Consider the following 22,770-nt stretch of genomic DNA (forward strand, 5'->3'; position numbering starts at 1 on the left):
GGCTGATTTCTCTCTTGCTGATATGAAGGAATTCTACCTTTACTTTAGCATGGCAAAGGTCTGCGTTGTTTGAAAATGGGTCATTTTTTTGTGTGTGATGCTGCTGTTTATTTTTACTTCGATTTAATAACCTCCAACAGAGCTAACGCTATGCTTTCGCACAACGGTTGTTCCTACGCGCGTATCAACGTTAACAAATAGACGCTGCGTTGAAACTGCAGGAAAAGGGAAGTTCGCAAGACACAAAGTTGCCATTTTGACTTGTACATTTTTTTTTTTTTTGAAGTGCAATCGTGAACATTTCCGCGTACATTTTTTAGAGCTGTTCACATTAATTAAGAAAACTGCAGTAGCAGTTTCGGTAATTTGTTAAGGAACTTGTTAAGAAACTTGTTTAAGAATATTTAACGCAGCAATAGTACACGTCAGCACAGTGTAACCGAATATGAGCGACGTCGGATCGCGGATCATTGTACCTCACTGAAAACTATATTCTAACTTCTGAAAATAAAACAAATAAAAATAAATATGAAACAAAAACCAGATTTGTTTTCACGTCCCAATGACTAAGTTTCCTATCTGAATGATCCCAGGTGAGTAAACGACCTATTACAAATTGGCCCATGACAATACTCGATGTGACGAACGGGCCTACACGGAGGCTACACCCGCATGAAAACATGCATTATGTGCATGTCTAATGCCTTGCCATCTTGCTGCAGCCTTATTTAACACCTTGCAACTTCAAAAATAGCGCCAAAGCATTCGCAATATTCTCCTATTTCCATCACTCACCTAAAAAGCAATCGCTACAGGTACTTTTTACGGGGTCGAAGAATTACCTTGGGGCCATTTTGTCTGGGTTTCCTCTTAGAACCATATTGTCCGGGACGTTCTGTCCGGGACCACATTGTCCTACACCCGATCTTCGGCAAAGTTCTTACATTGTACTCATTTCTTAATCATGCAGATATAAATCACGCTCAGTTGATGGTCAACGGTCGTGGTTCTCTTCTGTGTTAGCGCGTTCTGGCGCGCCATTTCATTTCCAATATTCACAATTTACAGCTCAGGTCATTTTTCTACAGGTGACCCCAAATCTGTCGAATAAATGTGGCCCAGTTCTTGCGGGAAATTGTCGCAGTTACCCACGCTCATTGACTGCTTGCATAGAGAAGAAGCGCTTTTCTTTACCGCAGCACAAATGGGGACGACAGCTTTCTCTCCTACGTGAGATTACAGAATGCCTGTCTGCGTTTCTCCACACTCAGACATCCCGCTCACACGGGCGGCCATGTAGTGCGCGCGTCCGAATAAAGCGTATTGCAAGGTTGCAGGGGGACGCCGACAAAGGAACGACAAGGAAGGCCACGCAAGAGCGAGGTCGAAAAATATCCCCATTGCGACCGATGCATGCGTAGGGGCCGACGACAACGCGCAAAAAGGAAGCGGCGGGCTTTTGAACCGGCCGACCCCGCCGTGACCCCAGCAGCGCCCCCCGTGTGTCCATTATTTACGCGTTCCCTCTCCCTCAGCGCGGATAACAGCCAGGGAAAGAGAAAGAAAGGGTCAGCGCTGGGGGGAGCCGCGCCTCTGAGATGCATACAGACCGCGTAGATTCGGTATCAAGCGCGAATAAAAAAAAATACCAATGTCAGCAGAGTTTGCATACGCAAAAGGCAAGCAATTCTCCTCTTTCCCCTCTATTTAAACCACGCACTTCACACCGATTGGCCCTCTCACCAGACCCTACGGACACTTCCGGAAAGGGGGGGGTTGGAACCTATAGAGTATGTATAGTGGAAGTGAGTGGAAGGAACACGCCGGGACCGTTCATGGAAAACGCCTGCCAGATGATTCTAAGGCCTTAATGTTTGAAATTTGTTTTATGCTGCAACCCGCGTGCTGCTGATGTAGCTATCCAGACTGTAATATAATATGTAAGTTTCAAAGTAGACTTCACTAAAGGAAATCGCTTATGCGGAGAGAGACAGTGCTTTCACTATGTTAGTCGAGGAGCGCTTTGTGCATGCGGCGCACGGGTGTGGGCGTGCGTAGAGAAGCGGTGGGGAAAGAAAGAAAGAAAAGGAAAGAAAGAAAGAAAGAAAGAAAGAAAGAAAGAAAGAAAGAAAGAAAGAAAATAAAAGAAAAGAAGGAAAGAAAATAAAAGAAAAGAAGGAAAGAAAAGGAAAGAAAGAAAGAAAGAAAGAAAGAAAGAAAGAAAGAAAAAAAGAACTGACAATATGAGGCGGGGATTTTGCTGCAAAGAAAAAAAAAGACCCTGCAAGAGAAAAAAAAGTTGGGCATAGCTGCAAACTCACACAAGCAGTGGCAGGAGGAACTAAAGTCCCAGCTAACCTAAGCACCCATGCCAGAGGCGATGGGTGAGCAGGCAACAGCAGGGTCAGGCGCCATGAATGGAGGCAAAAATGAAGTGAAGCCGCCTTCCGGAGGCTGGGAAACTTCCGTTCCCTCCAGTCTCAGATATCGGCAAAACAGCGCCCCATGGAAGGCGTGTCCGTCATTTTCTTGCAGGGTGTTTATTGCCGCTTCCAAACCGCAAGTCGCCTAGATGATGAGTGGCATGCTTAAACGCCGTTCATTAAATTACGGGTGATGGCAAACTCGAGCCTGCGTAGGTTGAAATCGTTCGCTATTGCCTGTTGATCGTTTTGTACAGCTTGTGGCGACTGTGTTACCCCATCTTCCATGTTTTTTTTTGTTTTATTTTTAAACTGCGAAGCTGCGTATAGCAAGGGTCCCGTGGTTTTTTGTGTCCGCCTACAAATACGGGGTCGCAAGAACGCCTTGCGGCAAAGCCAACCTTACGACGAATTCTCAGCGAGAAACGGCTCCAACTCTTGTTTGATCGAAACTATATCGAAGAAAATTACATCACAGTTAGCCGCTAAGACGACTCCATCGTTGCGCCTAGTTTTATTTACTTGTCAGAATTAGTTCTTTCACAATGAAGTTGTAAACGTGACAAAATTGTTCTTTTTTTTGCGTATCAGTAATGTAACCATGGTGACTGCAATCACCGAGCTTGACTCGCAGCTTGCTGTAGTTGTCCGCTGTTTCTCTTTTTGTTTCGCGGAGCTAATGAGCACCTTCCTCGTTGATTTCCTTCGGTATCATCCGCCGATGGGACTGCGTATTCGAAATCGTGCTGCCGTCGACCTTGCCGCGACGACGACGTCGTTCGACGGCGTGCTCCACTGCGGAGTTGTGATCCGGAAATTTCCCGCTGACAGCTCCCAACGGTGCGTTCGCTCTGGGGTCCTCAACGCGCGTGACGGCGCAACAACCTGCTCGCGCCGCAGCTCCACGACGATGCTGTCCGCTTCAATCCACTCTACGCATCGGTAACCTCTTCGGAAAGGAAGCCCCCCATTACGTCACCGCCGAGTAGACGATGAAGGCAAGTGACCCTTCTTCTCTTCGCCTGTCACGCGGTTGGTTTCTCTCTAGGGTAACTACATTGGCGCTCTTAGAATTCAACCAATGGCAAGGGAGCATGCCGGAAAACTGATGTGACGTTCCGCTCATGCTGCAGCAACCCGCGTGATCCACTCTCCCGCTGTTCGGGACGGCAGGTGACAGCAGACGAGCAGGAAAACTATGGAGCGTCCGTACGAGAGTTGACGGCTGTGTCGGTTTGTTTAAAGAAGCGCGGTAGGGAGCGCACGCCCATCCGACGCTGTACGCACGACCACATTGACAGCTGCGGGGCAGTCGAGCGAAGAGGCAAGGGGCCTCTTTGTCAATGCTTTGAGAGAAGGCTTAATGACCAACGTTTTAAAGGAACCATGGGGACAAAAATACTATCTTGTTGTATTTGGAACAACTTCCCTTTGGCAACTCACTCGACCCCATTTCAGCCCCGAAGGACGTTGTTTTCACAAACATCATCCCCCTTGTTAGGCTTAATGTTGGCCACTAACGTTGATCGTAACGACGTGCCAAGCAACGCAAAAGTCATTTTACATCAGGCTGCGAGTACCTGTTGACATCCTCAGGCCTCAAAGCTTTACGTAATGCCTAACGTCGGCGCATACCCGCCCGCCAACCTTCATTCCGCGGCGCAAGCACGAAAATAAACATACCAGGGTATTGTGGGAATGCTGTGGAAAAGTATACTCGCCGCATTTATAAAACCCGCGGCGTTAAGAAAATTCCTTCGACTGGGTATGCCTTCGAGAGCTTTGATGGTAGTAACTTTGGGAAACATTCCAGGGTGAGAGCTGCATACCATGGTAAAAAGAGAAATATTTTTAAAAATCCCAAATTTATAGCTACACAATGTCACCAGTGTGTAACAGAAAAAAAAATCGCCGTGTTAACTCAAGAATTCATGTAGCATGATCAAACGAAATCACAACTATCGCTAAAATCATAGAATGAAGCTTCTCGGCAGTGGTTTGAATAGGCGGCCGCCAATGTTTCCTTTCCCACGGGATGTATCCAACTACGCTCTAACTAGGTTAACATTCATTCATTCATTCATTCATTCATTCATTCATTCATTCATTCATTCATTCATTCATTCATTCATTCCTTCCCTCCTTCCTTCCTTCTTCTTTTCCCTACATTGCCTTCTAAAATATGTCTTCCCTGAAATGTACAGCCGGTAAAAGGCTTGTCTATAACACAGCGTTCGTACTCTCAGCCCAATCCTGCTCCGACGGAGCGGGATTTGAATAAAACTACTGCGGAATTCTGAAGTCTTAGCCCTTCGCTTTTGCCTCCGACATGTTTGGAACGAGTATGTTTCGGCAGTTTTTGGATGTAGCTGGTTGAAGTTGAAATCGCTGTTATAGACAAGCGTTTTACCGGCTGTACTTGTGCATAGCACTAAAGGCGACTTTAAGGTGTCTGTGCTCGGTGGGGAAATTGGGTTTCCTTATTTTGATGCCACACTGCGTATAGAGTACCTAAATAATGTATTTGTATATGTACTTCTTAAACTTTTTACAAACCAAATTTCCATGGTGCTCAGGCAAAAGGCCACTATAATGATCGCCTGACTGGGCCCCTAGCACCAGGCAGCACAAGCGACAGGATAAAGAAGCAACTATACGTGCCTCAATACATACACAAAGAAATACAAATATACGTGCACACGCTTAGCGTAACAAAATACAAGAGAATATACATACCACAAAGATATATAAATCAACATCGATACATGTGTTCCCAGATAGATGTATTCCCAGCAATGTGTTGGTGTATAGAAGCAAGCCCGACTAAAAGTGGTCTAGGGGTGCAGCAGATTGGATTAAAGCTTTTGTGCAAAAATTACCACCAGAATTTCAAGAAGTCTTTTTTTTTTTTTTTTTTCAGCTGAATGTAAATTCTATATATATATAGTTGGTTGCTCGAGCTGTGGGTCATCGCTCGCTCCGAACAGTAATATACAAAAAATAAAAAAAAACACTTCACGGTGATAAGTTAACAGTCTTGAATGAACATTTCAGCACCAAGGAGAAAGCTAAAGAGGTCATATATGCTAAACGTAGAATGCGAAATTTCGAACAACGCCTCGGGTTTCTGTCAATATATGTTAAAAATCACACGATTGGGTTAACTTGGCCATTTAACTTCACAGCGTTGTGTCTTCCGAGCCAGAGAACCTACCGAGTTACAAACCCCCTTGTGTCGGAAGTAAACAAACGTTCATGTCTTCACTTTTTTTTTGAGCCCCACTAACTTCCCTGCTCACCAAGCATTTTAAAACAGCGCAATAATAAATGTTAGTTTGAACTTGTGTTTGTTAATAGTGCCCTTTACATAGAACTTTGAATGATTTCACAGCCGTCTTAGTTTATAACATGCGGTGGAGTAAAGCAAACTTTTACTGTTGTTTTCACTAATTTTTATTCCAAATGCGGCAGCACTCGTTCTCTTCTTTTGATATGCACGGTACGTTTACCCTCAAAACCTGTCTGCCACAGCTGAGATGGAGGCTTGCAGGCGACCACCATCTCCTAGAGAAGAGGAGCATCTGGAGAGGAGACCGTGCCGGGCAGGTTCTCCGGCTGTTTTAATTTCACGCAATGCCATAATTATAATTATACTATAATGATCGTGATACGCTAGAAGTCTCACTTCAATCGGCTGCTTTTACTCCGCGTAGCGTGCCCTCCCAACGAAGCTACAAAACCACCTGAGGGCGGGGCTTTGTCGGTACTACAACACGCCGAGCTTGTGCCCTTGCAAACTTGATTCACCGTGCTCGCGTTGTTCTAATCCTAGATAGTTGCTACAGACGTTGTCCGCAATTCACAAGTTTTTAGGGTGTGCGTTGTCAGTTACCAAATGAGCGGTCAGGGACATACAAAACGCGGACATTAGAAAATATAAACAATAAGGCGCGAATGCTGCGCTTTCTACGACTGAGTTTAAATAACTAAATAAGTAATTTTATTTGTTAATAATTATATCCTAACTACACCAGAAACGCGCCATTATTGGACCTCCACGAACCATTACGTTTAAATTTGTGTATTCCGCGTCATCTTTTCGTGTTCGCGCTTCATTTGTCATTGAGTGTACGTGATGACAGCAGGTCAATACGAAGTAAACGTACCCATATAGAAGTGAGAGACCCGCGGGCATCTATCTATATGGCACCGGGGTGGCAGTCGGGTCGTTTATCTATCGCCTGCGCGAACGAGACTAAGATGGAGAAGGTCGCCCCTGGGAAGCTGCGCGGCTCTCCCCGGCTGCCGGAAGAGGCGGCCAAATAAAACACAAAGTGGGTCACCCGCCGGCAGAGCAGCGTTTGACGCTTCAATTCCCGCCAAGGCTGTGGGTCACTCAACCCGCGGGTGCGCGTTCGTATCCGTGTTTGTCAAGCGATGTAGTGCGCGAGGAGGGGTACGTTCTGCTGTATACGCCACTCTATGCGCCAACCTCCGGGCTGCGATATTCGTAGACCATTTTACTAACGTGTGCTTCATTCTCTTTTTATCTTTAACGATATCCGCTGCTTGTTCACTGAACTATGAACATCTATCACAAAGTCCCTATCCAAAGGCCCCAAGCTGCCTTTGTATACGGCAATAATATTATCCACTCTTTGCCCGCGAACCTTCTCACCCCTTCATATGCTACATTTCATTCCCTTATCTTAATTCCTCTTGCATCAGGTGTGGGCTCTGTTACTCTGTATGCTACCTATCAAATGATGCACGGCACCTGTGGGAACCGTACCAGGTTCCCCTGTGGGAACCCGGCATGCCACCTGTGGAAACCATGCCGCTGCGCGGCTTACGCAGTGGAGCTGTTTAAGGGGCGAAGCCCCTTAGGAGCTTGGGCTGTCGCCGTCTCATGTCGTCGTAGTATCATGTAGTCACGGTACAAAAGCACCGTGACACTCGTTTTCCAACGCCTCGGGCTAGAACGTAACGCGTACTAAAAGAACACACCGGGACACTCGTTTTCCAACGCCTTACGCTAGAACGCTTCATCTCCGTGGGAAAAAACTCCAAGGCGACAAGAATACACTTATACACTGCATGCTTCGCCCCTCCCCTGGTTTCACATTACGGTTTCGTCTCCGTGGGCCAAAACGCCAAGGCGCCAAGAATGCACTCCTACACTGCAGCTTCGCCCCTACCCAGGTTTCACGTCTCTGGAAATTGCCCGGGATTTTATTTACACAGATTGAAGGGTAACGAATCGTAGTAATTGCAGGAACTTATAAATCCAGAAAAAAGAGATCCAGCAGGTCAGGCGTTTGATACCCTGACATGCATGGTCCAAGCAAAACAGAAACTTCTAAAACATCTAGCCATGGCACGTGCACACACTGTACTCACCGTACAGCAACTTCGCCTCCTTCATGTGTCAGATGACGTTAGACATGACGTGTCAAAGAAAGTCCCACAGACCCCCCCCCCCCCCCCCCAAACTACATGTGCTAAGCCATGCCGCTTCTACGTACATCTATATTCGCGCTAGAATATTCTTTACCCGCGTAGCCGTCCATATGTGTGCAGCCGTTCTTGTGCCTCTGAGCGATATTTTGTCAAACTACGTTTTACGGCTTTACGGTCTGCCGTTTATTCCTCAGGATATTTCAGAAAGCCACTATAAGAAACACTCCATTTTACAACACAACTGACCCTAATCCTATCACAGCCCATCCGGGATATGGTTTTTCATGAGATATTTCCTGAGGACTCCAGGTCATGAATCGTTACACTCGTCGTATGGACGGATAACGGTCGCATACTACCACCATAAGTGGCAAAGTCAGTAAGGATCGATGGACGCAATAATGAAACACATGCAGTTTAGGGCAGCCTGGTATAGCAACATCGGATATCTTACATGTATCCTGCACTGCTGAATTTGCTACCGCATACAAATTTATCATACAACTTCGGGAATCAATATTCATCTCACGCAATCTGGAACAATGAAAACGCAACCCTTTTATTGTTCTTTTCCTCGCTACACGACATTCGCTGTTGACGACAGTATCGCGCTGTGTTCGTTTCGCGCCCTTCGTCGGAGCTTTTCGGACATTTTCCCCACATTTTCAGAGCCGTGGACTGCTTATGAGCAACGTCAAGTCACAGAAACACCGTCAAAGCATTGCGAATGCCGGGGAAAAGTTATTCATTTATTTGTTTACAAGTACTTTTCAGTCTAGGGCATTGAGTAAGAGGGTCTAACAAAGACACAAAGGTGCGTATAAAAATAAACGCTAAACATAAGTAGCATATAAAGCAAAACTACGCATATGAATGTGTATCTCGCATCACGAGAGCAATAAAAAACTGGCTGAGGATTAGCTCAGCTAACCTTTGGTGTGCAAAGCAAAAAAAGCTTGGCATAGTCTGTTTGAGTCTTAGTTTCGCTTGGTTAACCTTTGATGTAGCTGTTTTGCAGACCACGGCTCAAAGACGTTCGGTCCCGTGCAACGCTCACAGGAGGAGGCCCAGCCTCGCTTTCATTCGCGGCGAACCCGACGCAAGACGAGTCACGTAGCCCGAAACGACCCAACAGCGCATGCGTGGGACGCTGCGGGTGTGGTCGGCTGCCGATCAGCTGATCGGACGCAACCGCCGCGGCCGTGCCGCTCATGGTTGAGCACACCGACTGAAAACGGGGCCTTGAGCGCAGCGCCGAAAGCGGGCCCGGAGAATCACGCGATGCGCTTCGAGGGGTGTGTCGCAAGGGGTGTGTATGCGGTCAAAAGGTCAACTTGCGCATCCGCGGCGAAACCACTGGACGAAAGTAGTAAAGCTTTGCTTTAAAATACAATTCACGGCACATGCACGCGACACTGTCTCTGCGCAAAGCACAGCACAGAGCAGTTCGAAAGCTATACAGGATGAGTAACTGAAACTGGCAGCAGAATTAGGTATAATATACTTTGGATATCATAATAGTGCTAACACAAAGTCGCACCCCATAGAATGAATAAGGCAAAACAACACAAAAATGGTGGATATGGCGCAAAGAACATGACGGGTATGGTGCGAGAAACAAAGCGCTGGTCTTGGCAAGCAGCCGAAAGTCTGCTCGTCTACACACACGAAGCACTGCACGGCTGTCACCAGCCGTCAGACTGCCGGGTTCGCGTTTGAGACACAGCGCTGGCCGATACCCGTAAGTGAGAAGACAAGGACAAGGCGGCGGGGTTCTTGACCAAGTTATGGAGGCGCGGGAGGACGCAGGCTCTCCGGAAGTTGATTCTCAAATGCCGAGCCTGACGCATCCGCTGTCTGTAGTATATATAGCACACCGCGACAGCTGCGACCTGCCAGAAAGCGATGAAGTTGTCGGGGGTCGAGAACTCTGCCACGACAGCTTTGAAATATATGGGAAAAAAAATCAGGTGAGCGAATTTTTTGACGTTCCCAGGGTAACCGAAGGTAACAGAGTGGATACACGGGGACGGGTCTAGAAGAAGGGGAAGGACAATAGCTCGGTGGAGGTACGAAATAAGGAAATTGGAGGGCAAAAAATGGAGTAGAGCAGCTTGGGGCAGGATCGGTTGGAGGTCAGTGGGAGAGGCCTTCGTCGTCCTGCGGTGTACCTGAGTAGGGTGATGATGATGGTGATGAAGTGGGAAAATGTTCACAGCGTGGGAGACAAGGACTACGAAGAAAACAGGACAATCGCTGCTTCGTCGTCCTCGTCTCCCGCGCTGCGAACCTTTTTCCAAAATGAATTACCAACATGCCCAAGCTTCCACTCTCCTGTGCTGCAGTGGGTTTAAATAGGCCGCGGTTGTTGCTGCTGCTGTTGACGATGATGATAATAAATTTGCATTGATGTAATGCACGTTTTCTGTGCTATTCAGGCAATACGGAATTCTTACACTTTTATTCCCAAAGCAATACATGCTACATTGAGCGAAAAGCGAAAAAGCTGGCGTGCGAAGTCCGCGACAGAAGAAAAAAAAATTAGCAGTGGCTTAGCTCGGCTACACCAGGATATACGTAGCGTGAGCTAAGGTTCAGCTGGTTATTCTCAGCTTTCCTGGTTGTCTCGGATTAGCTTGATTATCATGCGTACTGCTGCTTCAATGACACACACACGATACACGCATTATGTGACACATGTATATCTATCAAGCGGCTCCGGCGCAGCGCCACCAATCGCCCCAGAGCTAAGCTGGTTCCACAGGCGCACGCCGGTGTTGCCGCGACGCACGAGCCACCGGTTCCACACCCGGCCACCCCTGCATGATCATCAAGTGGACCGGGCCGCCCTGTGCGGAACGGATGTCGTCGAAGACGCTGGGCGCGTAGGGTGTGTGAGAGACGCCGGGCAGCGAGCAACGTTCTGTGCGCCGTGTGACGTCAGTGCTCCTCGCGCATGCGCAGCACGGCTCTCCAGGAGCCACGCGAAACTGCTCAACCTCGGCCAGTGTAGCTCACGCTACAAAAGGCTTTCCATAGCCCGAGGCGTTCCATGGCGCGAGCTTAAACTATAGGGAGAGGCGGCCGTGCACGCCAGTAGAGTACAAATGAATGGAGTGGAAGAACGCAGCGTAACGAGCGAACTGGCAAACAGCGAGCTTCACCGCCGTCGTCAACTCTCCCAGTACAGGGTGGCAGGAACGAGAAGAGGCGCAACGCGTAGGAAACAAACCAAAGCCATTCGAAAGCGTAAAAGCTGATCGTGAAGCAAAGCGTCTCAAGCGTCAAGATTACAAAGACCTCCGACAACGCGAGGGAGAACTGAATTTATGTGTCGATGCGAGCTAGTTGGTACTTCATCATGGGAACAGATTAAGCGCCAGGCACAACTGGAGGACGGAAAACTGACAGGAAAGAGGCGCACTAATAACTGAGCTTTATTCGCTCCGAAAGCAATTATAAAGGCACGAAAAGCACCATGTAATGCTAGTCTGCACCACGTGTGAAAGCAATTACAGATGCAGAACCCTCCTTACTAATCATCCAGATAATCCACCTCGCTCGAAAGATCAACTGAAGGCGTGCTGACACATCGGTACCCCATCTTTTTTATGTCGTAGGCCTCGAATATTTCCCGTTCTTCTATTTCCCGGTATGACTGTAGCACTCGGGTACTATCGAACGCTGGCACGCGGCCCCTTGGCTTGCATTCCGTCGTACAGTGAAGCACCAAATTGCTTCCTGTTCCCGTCTTCAGCGTCGTCACATGCTCCCGCAACCGTTCGTTGAGGCAGCGCCCCGTCTGTCCTACGTAATCAAGGCCGCACTCCATGGGAAATTCATACACTACGTTTTTTGTACACTCCACAAATGTAGTGGCATGCTTCTCGGTTAACTATGCGGCACATACCTCAAGTTTGTTGGGAGCGCTGAAGACCACGCGCACACCGGCACGCTCCGCATTTTTCTTTACACGATGCGATATCCCATGTAGGCATGGGATGACGGCAATCCTTTGCCTTTGCTTTTGTCCGCTGTCCGAGTATCTGGATCCTTCGTGCTGCTACCTTAAAAGCTTTCCTGCCAAGCCGCATGACATCGATGCAGGGAAGCCCGCCTGAACAGTTTCTGTGCCAGGCGGGCTTAAGCGCCAGTTGTGCCTGGCGCTTAATCTTTTCCCATGGCGAGGGAGAAGCAAGGCGTCCCAGGAGTTCGACTGGACATTCATGCTTTCGCATTCAGAGCCCATAACAAGTGCTTCGGCGTCCTCTGACATTTTTTGCTCCTTCTTGCTTCTTTTGTTTCTTGTTCGAAGCTTGCCCGCGGTAACGGTAGGATAACATGACCACTAGGCTTTAAGCCTCGCATAAGAGACGATATTACACTTCCTTGAGGGGTACGGAGGAACGCGCACATTTTTATATACGGGGCATCAGTAACAGGCGAGGACGCGCTGTAGCTGATGGATGTGTAAAATGGGGTGGGGGCGATGGCTTTCACTGATATTTGCCAGAAACGAAAGAAAGGAAACGAAGGGTGGGGACTGTCGAGTGCCTCGTTTGTTAAGCCTATTTTCAATCTATTGTTCATGCCTCGGTACCATCTGCACGGGTACCGGTCGTCGTTCTACATCCGATGATTCATTTCGGAAGCCTGCGATTACAAGAGAAGAGTGGACTTAGGCCAAGATTGTAACACGCGTAAGTGGCAACGTGGGGACAATCCGTGCAACAAAGTGGCTACCGAGACGCGGGCGAAATTAGTTTCGTTTAAACTATCCCGCGGTCACACGCAACCCATCAGGCGCCCACTTGCCGTGCAGTCGCATTTCTTTATTAAGGCGGAGGCCTTAGGTGTCTCATCAAACGCGAAAGGGACCATAGTCGTCATCGCCGGCGTCAACGTGAATTGTACCAAAATGGCTGCCGCTGTAACAGAAAATAAATAAATAACAACAGATTTGCGTTCGTAAATAAAGACAAATTTCGCAAATAACAACAGCAGCGTTCGTAAATAACAACAGTAAATAACAAAGAACAACAGAATAAATAACAACCGATTCGAAGCAGCTACGGTCGCAGGAACAGGGTGCAAGTGCGCTAGCCACAACGCTAAACCTGCACCCTGTCAGAGGGGGTACAAGAATTAGCCTGATGCGACCCCCCCCCCCCCCCCCCCGTGAAAGGTGCTCGTGACGGCACGTGAATTACGTACGGCCAATGCCGCTGTCGGAGTACTCGCGTCACAAGACGAAGAAACGAAAGTGAAGAGACCCGAACGCGATGCAGCAGTGGAGCAGTCTATTTTTCGCCCGGATTTGGCCTCAAAATCACGTATGCAGACTTACAGGAATCTTCGTTCTCGCGTTCCCCTTGTTTTGGACACGCAGTCACTGAACCTACATGCAGCTATGATTACTATGCCGGCAATGGTGCCGCGCGCCTCGCTTCACGTTCCTTCATTGTGCTCGGCTGGGTGCTTGCAGGGGCACGCGACACACTTGCACCGGGGTCGCAACTACGCACCGGCCATTCTCCCGCCAGAAAATGCCCTTCTTCATGCACGGTCCCATGGTGTGCGCAAGCGAGCACAAATGAACTGATAAAGCGAAGCGGACGACGAGAAGCCCTTTCAGCGAGCAAAACAATTACGAGGACCTTGCGCATACAATCACGATGCCCGGGCAGGGATGGTCCCAGCGCAGTACGGTATAGCTGCAGACGGCCTATTACGTCACGCAGCGAGTCGGAGGGAGCGCAGACGACGGGGGAGTGCTCGAAGCCCCTTCGACACTCATCGTCCCAGTCAAGGGCCCCTCGGCGGCCCGTCTAAACAAAAGTGGCCGCGCGAGACACTTTTTTCCCCACGGGTATCGGGTTGCGCCCCTCCGGCGGGCGCACTTGTTGATATCACTCGAGATTCCGCAACTGTATCGCCTCCCCGCACGCTGCGAGGCCTCTCGCGTTACGCGCCTTTTTTTTGTATCGTCTCGCCGATGCAGAAGTGGTTGTGCCGACTCCACGGTATGAGTCACCACTACACGGCCGCCAGTGTCGGCATTCCTTTGCAGATGCCCGCGTGCTGCCTCCTTGCCTTAGGGTTGTCCCTTTGTCTCAACTAAATTTGTCTTGTGTATGTAGCAGTAAGAATCGAGAACGATCTGCTTTTGAATGACCACCGCAAGAAAATCCCGCAAGCAATAACGCTGAGGAGGGCATGAGGGAGGTGGTACGTCATTTCCTTCTGTGGAAACGGAAATTATGAATTGTTTGAAAGAAACGCGACCCGCAACTCAAACCCACAACCTTCGTGTTCGGTGCCTTGCCAACTCAAATATCAGGTGGCTGAATTCCCCTCCACTTTCTGGCGTATTTATGTGAACGTATCCCATACGATTGGGTGTGGTAGCCAGCGCCACTCTGGCCACTCGGCCTGGAGGGGACCTTCTTTGCGACCCCCTGGCTGTGACTATGATTTGTCAGAAGCGGTCTACATGGATTACTACCTGTGGCAACACCAAGACTTCCAGAACCAAGGCCCTTGCTATGCGTGTGGCGACTCAGAATTGGCGGTGATGAGGGGCTCGTTGAACGAACGCACGAAAATTGACGAACTCCTGCTTCCCTATGCCCTGATAGACGTTCTTAACCATTGGCTTTCTTTTCTTAGTCCTTCTCACAAAGCAGGACTATTGGAGTTAGAATTCTGAATTAAGTGGCATCCGTTAATCCCGTGTTCTCTCAGAAAGAATACGCTCCTCTGATGATCAAAAGCCTCGAATAGAGAACGCGGGGTAAAGTCGTTATTTTGGGGCACTGGACGCATCTTTCATAAGCGACAGCCAAGACGAAAGGGTTTTTGCCCCCGATCAACATGATGACACGTACTGCAGAGGAGCTCGTCGGTCGATCGATCTTGGAGTACGTCAAGTAAGATCTCGCACCACGTTGAAAAGAACGTCGTCAGTCCGCCAAATTTCGCTCAAACCAATAAAAGCCACGTTATTACTTTATTTTGTTGAATGCCGCGGGGCTCATGGTTGCTGGGAAGTGCGGCTGCACAAGGAACGCAGCTGGTGGGGAGGACAGCGCCAGAGGCCGGCATGGCTGTTCTTTGGGCCAGGCCTGACTATGCCTAGCAGCCGCCGTGGGGTGGTCTGGTCTTCAGATATTGGCTGTGGTCCCGTGAGGGGACCGAACTGACCGGGGGTGGTATCCAGGCGTGTCGGATAATGTTCGGATCGGATGGAAGGGTTTAGGCGCGAGACGACTTTGATGCGGGAGCATATGCGAAGCGGGTAAGCGGAAGAATCAAGGGAGGAGGGAGATATTTATCTATGAAAGACGCGATGTGAGCGCTATGAGGTCAGAAGTCTGAAAACGCAAGCGGAACTTTTGAATCAATTGCTTTTTCAGGATAAATCTGAACAGTTCTTATTAGAAAAACTGAGTTCTAAAATTTGGCGGTATTTTTATAGTAACATCAAGAGAACGGAAGTGAATTGTCATCACTGGTATACAGTGACGTCAGTGCAGTGCAACAAAGCAGCCACACCTGGTAAAGTAATGCATCCCGCTGGTATACGTGTGAACGCCCGTATTAGGGACTACAGGGCAGAATCAGTTCGGAGTAGTGTGAGTACATACACGGACGATCAGGCAAACGCGGTTGTTAGACAGCATATTTCTGCTTCTTTGGTGCAATCAAAAACTACAAATGTAGCCTGCTAATAAATTACACACGAGGAAGCCCAAAATATCCTTAGGCATTTCTGGGCAGAATATGATAAAATCCGCAACAATTCTTCTTTTTAATCTATACGTACTAAGAAATGAAGCTATGCTCAGGGCATAAAAAATGTTATTATGCTCTTTATAGCGAGAATGTGTCAAAACACAAGAAAGAAATTGAGGGCGCGAGCCAAACTTTCGTCAATTTTGTAATTTTTTTATTCTGTGTTTTACGTTTCCTTTGCGCAGTTCTTCGCTATGCATGTATCAATTTGACATTCTTAAAATCCACAATAATGTACTTGTACTCACCATCGTCACGTTTATCTTTACTGCAGTACGAAGGCTTTTCCCGTAGACTTCAAACCGCAACAATTTTACCATGCCCGCTAAATCGGAGCAAAATCTGATTTTTTTATGTGAGAGGTAATCCATGACTTCCCGCAGTGCAAAAAAAAAAGAAAAGAAAAACCACAGAGGACACAGGGAGGCGACGGGTACAAGCACGGGCAGAAGTTTGCCCAAACCCAAACCCAAACTAGCCCAAACCCGAACTCTATTTGAAAGGGCTTGCTGGATGCATCCCAGCCCATGGGCGTCGACAGGGGGTGCAAAAGGGGCACTTCCACGCCCCCCCCCCCCCAAAGCCGCACCAGTTCCTGCCCCGCTCCACCCCTGGTCCCTCTTCCACAGCCCCTCGGCTCAATTCGTATACTTGGTTATTTTCTCGCTAAAAATCAATATCAGAAACTTTCCACAATCATCATTCCAACCTCACCGTCAAAAAGGAGCGTGGAGGGCGGCGATTTCGTTGGGACTTTTAGATGCGGCGCACCTCTTGTTTGCGGGCATGTCCCTCCATCGGCGTTGTCGTCGTCGCGGCGTTGTGCGCACGCTCACTGCACATGCGCAACTCTCCTCCGTTCTTCTCTCCGACAGCTGTGCGCAACACTCTCACTCCGTCTCATTATCATAACAACAGCTGCGCGTGTGCACTTCGCTGCTCTGGGTGCGCGCATGTGTGCGCAGCACGACTCTCCCCCCAGGCTCCCCTCCTTTCAAAAGCGGGAATATAAGCAATATAAGCGGGGGAGCGCACGGGGCCGGATCAGTCCAGCGCTCGCTCTCGCACTTTACTTGACTTTGCTTGACGATACCTCCGTGCAAGATCTTCCGATGAAGACGTGATGGAAGCGACAGTCCCTTCAGCGAGTGGACTGACGCAATCCAAAACCAGCGTCAGTCCAAACGCTCCCCCCTGATGCGTCGCATCACATCAGGGTTCCCTCGCGGGAAGATGGGCGTAATTTTTTCAGGGGGAACGCCATTAGACTCCACAAACAAATATCTAAGCCAGCCACCCATGGACGCCTTTACCCTGCAAATTGTATCCCTGGAATTGTTCCTGAAATACCGAAGTTTGCACTTAGGACGAATTCAAAACTTAGCTTGTCCACCCACGGATTAGCTATGCTTGGGTTCTTTGCGAGCCTCACCGCCTACGACAGGTGCTGAACCACTCAAGGGCCGTGTCAAATGTGTTCTCCTGCAGAGAATTCTGGTCGGAAGCTGGTACTTGGATTCGGGGCGTGCTTAAATTTACCTTTTTTGCATATATTTGCTCAAGCTGCAAAGACATGACTGCAAGGACAAGGTTCAAGTGAACATGATAATCCATTCTGTCCCCGCGTACCCTCGCCGTGTTTAACTGCTTATCACGAAGGGCAACAGGGACCCCTCAGCGTCAATAAAATAAATGCATTCGTCAATCGCAGGGTGCTCCGACGCACGCTCTTCATATTGCAAGTTGGCCAGGAACATCTGGGTGTGTGTTTTGAAGCCTTTGGTGATTGCCACCGTGGTGATGAACTCTTGTGGCTCCGCTTGGCACCTGCGTCCACTGAAGTCGCACTTGCGGTTCCCATTCCACAGGCGGAGAATTTATGCACCAACCGATCATTATTTTTTTTTTCTCTGCTGGTAGGTGGCAGCGGCAGACGAAATCGGCAGCCCCAGAACCCAGAACTCAGCCGTTCAGCCGACGGGGTGCCGAAAACTCTAAACTTCTAACCTAAGCCAGTTGTGGCCTCAACGTATACCTCGTAGAATATGCAGAACAAAGAAGAGCTAAGTCTGGCTATAGGGCAGCTTCCGTGAAAGAAAAGGCGCTCGTGTCTGTGAGCATTGCGGAGCCGTTTCAGACAAGCGCGAAGATTGTTCATTTTAGCTTTTTGAAAAGCAAAATGTACTTCAGAAGCTTCTTTAAAGAAAATACCAATGATGATTCTAATCCAGTGCTTGTTTGATAAACAAGAGAAAATTTTCCGAGTTAACCGACCATATTGAATGCGAAAATATTTCTACCATTGACGTACCTGAGCAAGCCTCCACCATCTGAGGACCGTCTCCACATCGCTTCGCCCTCAAACCATGTAAGCTGCCCCAGACCCAATCTCCCTTTTCAACCTGTCGACTTCAAAATTTTTGGGTACACCCACTTTTGGTCCAAAAGTCTAATCAAAGCCGACGAACTACTGTTACTTGATTGTTTTGTTCTTTTTTTTCTACAAACATCCTTGTTCTGTCTAACACTTGCTTTAACAAGGCCCATGAAGTTGCCCCGCTTGCCAAAGATATACATGCTTACTGGATAAATTATTGAGAAAGCCTTTCTGGCCCTTTACTTGGTAAAGCATATTCAGTTTATAGTCATCGAAAGCCGCATATTAGGTTCTAATCCCGTGTAATGGATGGGTATCCGTCGGGGTCACGGCGGAAGATAGAGAGAACACGATTTTTAACGAGTCTGGCGGTGTTGGCCTACCTAAAGCTACATGTTCTACACGTAAAGAATGGATGAGTAGAAAAATGCCGTATGCAACGTCTTAGTTTACACTGTTCTGCGCACTTTGTAACAGAATATACAGGGAAATAGACAGTTAGGAGGTGCAACAGCCCATGCCGCCTTCTGGAAGAAACAATTATCGAGCACAGGGTAAAAAGTAAAAAAGTCTTTGCCAACCTACATTAAGAAAATGATAAAAAAGTAGGACAGCCCGGGACAGAACTCAGTGCGCTGGGAATCATTGCACGCATAATGCAGGCTGGCGAAACACTCCGGAACTCCGAAAGAATACTCGTACCATTTTCATTCCTCCCTTATATTCTGTGGTATCTGCCCAAGAAAAAATTGCAGATACCCCCGCAATAGCTTTTTATTGCATCACCTAGAGGCGTCGAGGGAACGAGCAAGATTTCAAAATGCAGATTGCGATTCAGCTGAGAAATACTGTTATTTCGACAGCTTCGACTGCGAGGCTGAACTTTGGCGTCGATCGTGAAAGAACAAGGACTACAATATATACCCGGAGAACTTTTTCACATTTTCTGAAGGGTACATCCTAATAGCAGTCGCGTTCAGCAAACGGCTATTATTACCCGCGACGACATGTTGTCCCGATTCAGCGCTCGTGTAGCGTAATTCGCCGGATGAAAACGTGCCCTCGTTCGACGGTGTCCGACAACAGTCTGTCTGTACTCGTCATGCTTCAGCTTCATCGTCAAAATGTTGAAAAGGAGAGGCAAATAGGTTCCGCAGAGTTATTGACGCTGTGATGCGCGCGCCGTAGACGCATGTTGCTTATATTAATGGATGAGTTATAACAGGTATTATGGATAACGGGTTTGCACGAAGGAACGACCGATTTTTCATAATATCGCCCCACAACATCATTTAATTTTTACATGGTTGATCAGTGCAAGACAGTTGTTTCAAAAACCTGTGCCCCCGATCGTTCTGTTTACTGAAATGTTGCCCTCATGTAACGCAGTGGTTTCTTGCGGCGATGTATAGGCGTTAATAAACATTTTGAAACCTATTGATTGATTGTATAGGGTTTAACGCGCCGACGCAACGCGCGCGATGAGGCGCGCCGTAGTGGAGGGCTCCGGATTAATTTTGACCACCTGGGGATCTTTACGTGCGCCGAAATCAAGTAGACACGGACGTTTTTGCTTTTCGCCTCCATGAGAAAAGCGGCCGCCGCGGCCGGGAATCGAACCCGCAACCTCGTGCTCAGCAGCGCAACGACTTAGCCACTGAGCCACCTCGGCGGGTCATTTTGAAACCGAATTGTTGCCCTTAAGAACAGAAATGCGCTTTCTTTGTTATATCCCTTGAATTCTGTGGAATGGTGCTTACAATATTTACCCCCCCCCCCTTCCCACGGTGGTGCAAGTGGTTTGCCCCCTCAAGACAAATCCCTGCCGATGCCCATGTCCCAGCCCATACTAATTCAAAACCACAGCGGTGATAGCTCTTCGCCCTGGGTACGAAGCGGCGTTTTGGCACGGAAAACTTGTCCGAGAATAGTGTACTCGTCCACCTTGGCAAACATTTCATTAACTGGGATAAAGGTGCGATTATCTGCGTGTCTGTTTAACATTACCTTTGATTTCTTCACAATAATCTTGAACTCCATGATGGAACCCGCCGCGGTAGCTGAGTGGCTAAGGCGTTGCGGTGCTGAGCCCAAGGATGCGGTTTCGATTCCCGGCAACAGGGGCCGTTTTTCTGGTGGAGACGAAAAGCGAAAAAGCCCGTGTGTTTCGGCAGACGTTGAATTCGGCGGAAGTCAAAGATCCCCAGGTGGTCGAAATTAATCCAGAGATCGCCTTATACGGCGCGTCTCATATCCTCTGTAGCTTTAGCGAGTGATACACACACACGCACGCACACACCCAACAGGAAAAAGAAAACTCCGCGACAAGTTGCAGGTGCTGAAACATTTCATGCGGGTGTTCTCCAGACTCTCTAAACAAGACAATATCGGCCGTAAACTCAAGAGGTTCAATTACTCTACATTTACTCGTATTTTTTACTTATCCTCATCCAATCAAACTTCGTAAAAGCTGTTTTCAAATATCGTTACGCGGCTGCAGGACTGAAGTGACAGGAACCGTGGTTAACAATGCTAAATGATCTATTTTCATTTTGTACAAGACAGCCATGAGAGAGCCCGTGCATGCAAGGTACGCGCCAACCACTTCGTCCTCTTCGTCTGTCTGGGGTCATGGCGCTGTCGGCAATTGCCCACGTGTAAGCTCCGTGACAATATAAATGAAGCCACATAGGCATAAAAACAACAAAAGAACAAAACGAAACCGCAACCCCGCTGGCTGTATTGCACACGAGGAGCATTAGGGTCATAATATACGTAGGCTCTGTGCACACGCAGTGTACAAAAGGAGAGGTGAATCTCAAAGGGTGTTTCGTTATCGCCCCACTTCCGGCGCGTTTAACGCCACAGCTGTCACCCAAGCCGCGTCCGACCCACGGGCGCCAGACAGGAAAGATTACGCCGAACAACGCGTCGGTCTGTTGCCGTGCTTGCCGCAGGAGGAGACGTGCACCAGCAGCCGAGCGATCACCCGACCCGTTTTGCTTCACAATGGCTTTGCGGAAAGAAAGACACGCGCTGACAGCGCACGCGACCCCTTCCGCCGCGACACGTGCGAAATGCATGCCGGGAGTACAAGGGAGGACCATTGTTCTGTCAGCCTCAAGGTCTTGGCCTAAAGACAACGCTGTGTCGGCGACTAGCGTACGCCCAAACCTGTGTGGCACTTCCGAGTCCAATTTGGCCAAAAGATTTGTAGCTGGGATTTGAGGGAGTGAGCCAAATTTAGTGCGCTTCTCGCCGGCTGTCGGTAACCGCAAGATGGCGGAGAGACCGTGTTTTAGGGCAGGAGGGCATTTACGCGAGACAAAAATAATGTGATTGACGTTTTCTTTTTTTATGAGGGGAAAGCCTTAGATTTGCATGTTTCATGGAATGCACGAGTTGGAAAAAAAATGTTGTGAAATACACAGAATCGCACAGAAAATCAGAGCTTGAGGCGTGCGAGCTGGGGGTCAAAAAAATGCCGTACCCTGTTTAAAGGGACACTGAAGGCAGCTAGCAAGTTGGGCTCAGACGAAAGTTGAACTGCCCGTAGCTCCCTCAGCGTTTATTCGGCGGTGACAGATGCTTTAATTGATAGAAAATTACCAATTGAAATACGCATTTCATTCTCGCGCCATTTCATGACGTTTCGCGTGACGAAAACGGAGCCCGGAAGCGAGTGAGACAGCGGTGTGGTCTAGCAGGAAAACTAAAACCTAACAAGCGAATCATCGCGGCCGCAGCAGCCACTAGTCGTGCTCTCGGCGCATACGACAAAACAAATAGCCTGCCGAACACGTCCGTAGGCTGCCGCTCTGTGTGCGCCAATCTTGGTGCCGCGCGGGACGTGCGATGGTGGTTAAACAATGTGAATGTGCTGCGCGGCATATTACTTTACCTACAAAACGTCTCGCCGACAGCGCGACCGCAGCGAGAACGATGTCCAGGGGCGCTCTAACGCTTTTTCGTCGCGTTATGGATAATCTGGCTTTAGACGCTTCGATGCACCCGGCTTGATACGTGGTGCCATCTGTTCAATCCACGTGTAACCTTGCCCAACTGTAGTGTAAAAACGGCTCAGGTACTCCCGTGTACGAGCGCCTGAATTGCAGTACGCGTGCATTTGCGTGCTATTATTATGCAGGCGTGCGTATGAACTTTCATCCGAAAACTCGAAAAAACGATCATATTTACGGCTCGCGAGATGGGCTTACGTATCACAGCCTTGGTATACGTACAGTTGGATGTAACAGGCATGGGACCACGCCGAAGCGCAACCACCCCCGGCGCCGCGGCTTGGCAGCTTGCGAATGTCGGCACGGCTTGAATTACACCTGTATATTTTATACACAAAGATTTCACTGACTTCATATCCGTCACGGAAGTGACGCAAATACAACGGAGCAAGCGGCCTGTAAAGGGTGCACACCTGCACGCAGGGTCTTCTTGCGGGGAAGCAACCTTCAGTACTAAAGAGTACATTATACCAGAGTCCTTCAATGCTTTGGTTATACTTAGGGTTGTTCGTTTTCGGGTTTTATATTTTAACATGACAGTGCTTTATGCCGGTATACACCAATATTTCGCTGACGTCATATCCGTCACGGAAGTGACGCCAGTACACCTTTGCCGAAACGACCTGCCAGGAGGACGTCGCTCGCCAAGCACACCCACAATACAGCCGCCGACTCGCAAATTATGCTCAGCTGCATA

At 48.6% G+C, this 22,770-nt stretch overlaps 1 protein-coding gene across 1 annotated transcript in view; it reads right to left on the reverse strand.

Moving 5' to 3' along the window:
- Positions 1-22,770, reverse strand: part of LOC144149272 (uncharacterized) — a gene marked incomplete in the record, with an annotated part of 436,446 nt that overhangs the window by 407,845 nt on the left and 5,831 nt on the right.

The sequence above is a fragment of the Haemaphysalis longicornis genome, unplaced genomic scaffold, assembly GCF_048455015.1.
Source record: "Haemaphysalis longicornis isolate Haplotype H1 unplaced genomic scaffold, Haemaphysalis longicornis Haplotype H1 scaffold_8, whole genome shotgun sequence".
NCBI classification, from domain to species: Eukaryota; Metazoa; Arthropoda; class Arachnida; order Ixodida; family Ixodidae; genus Haemaphysalis; species Haemaphysalis longicornis.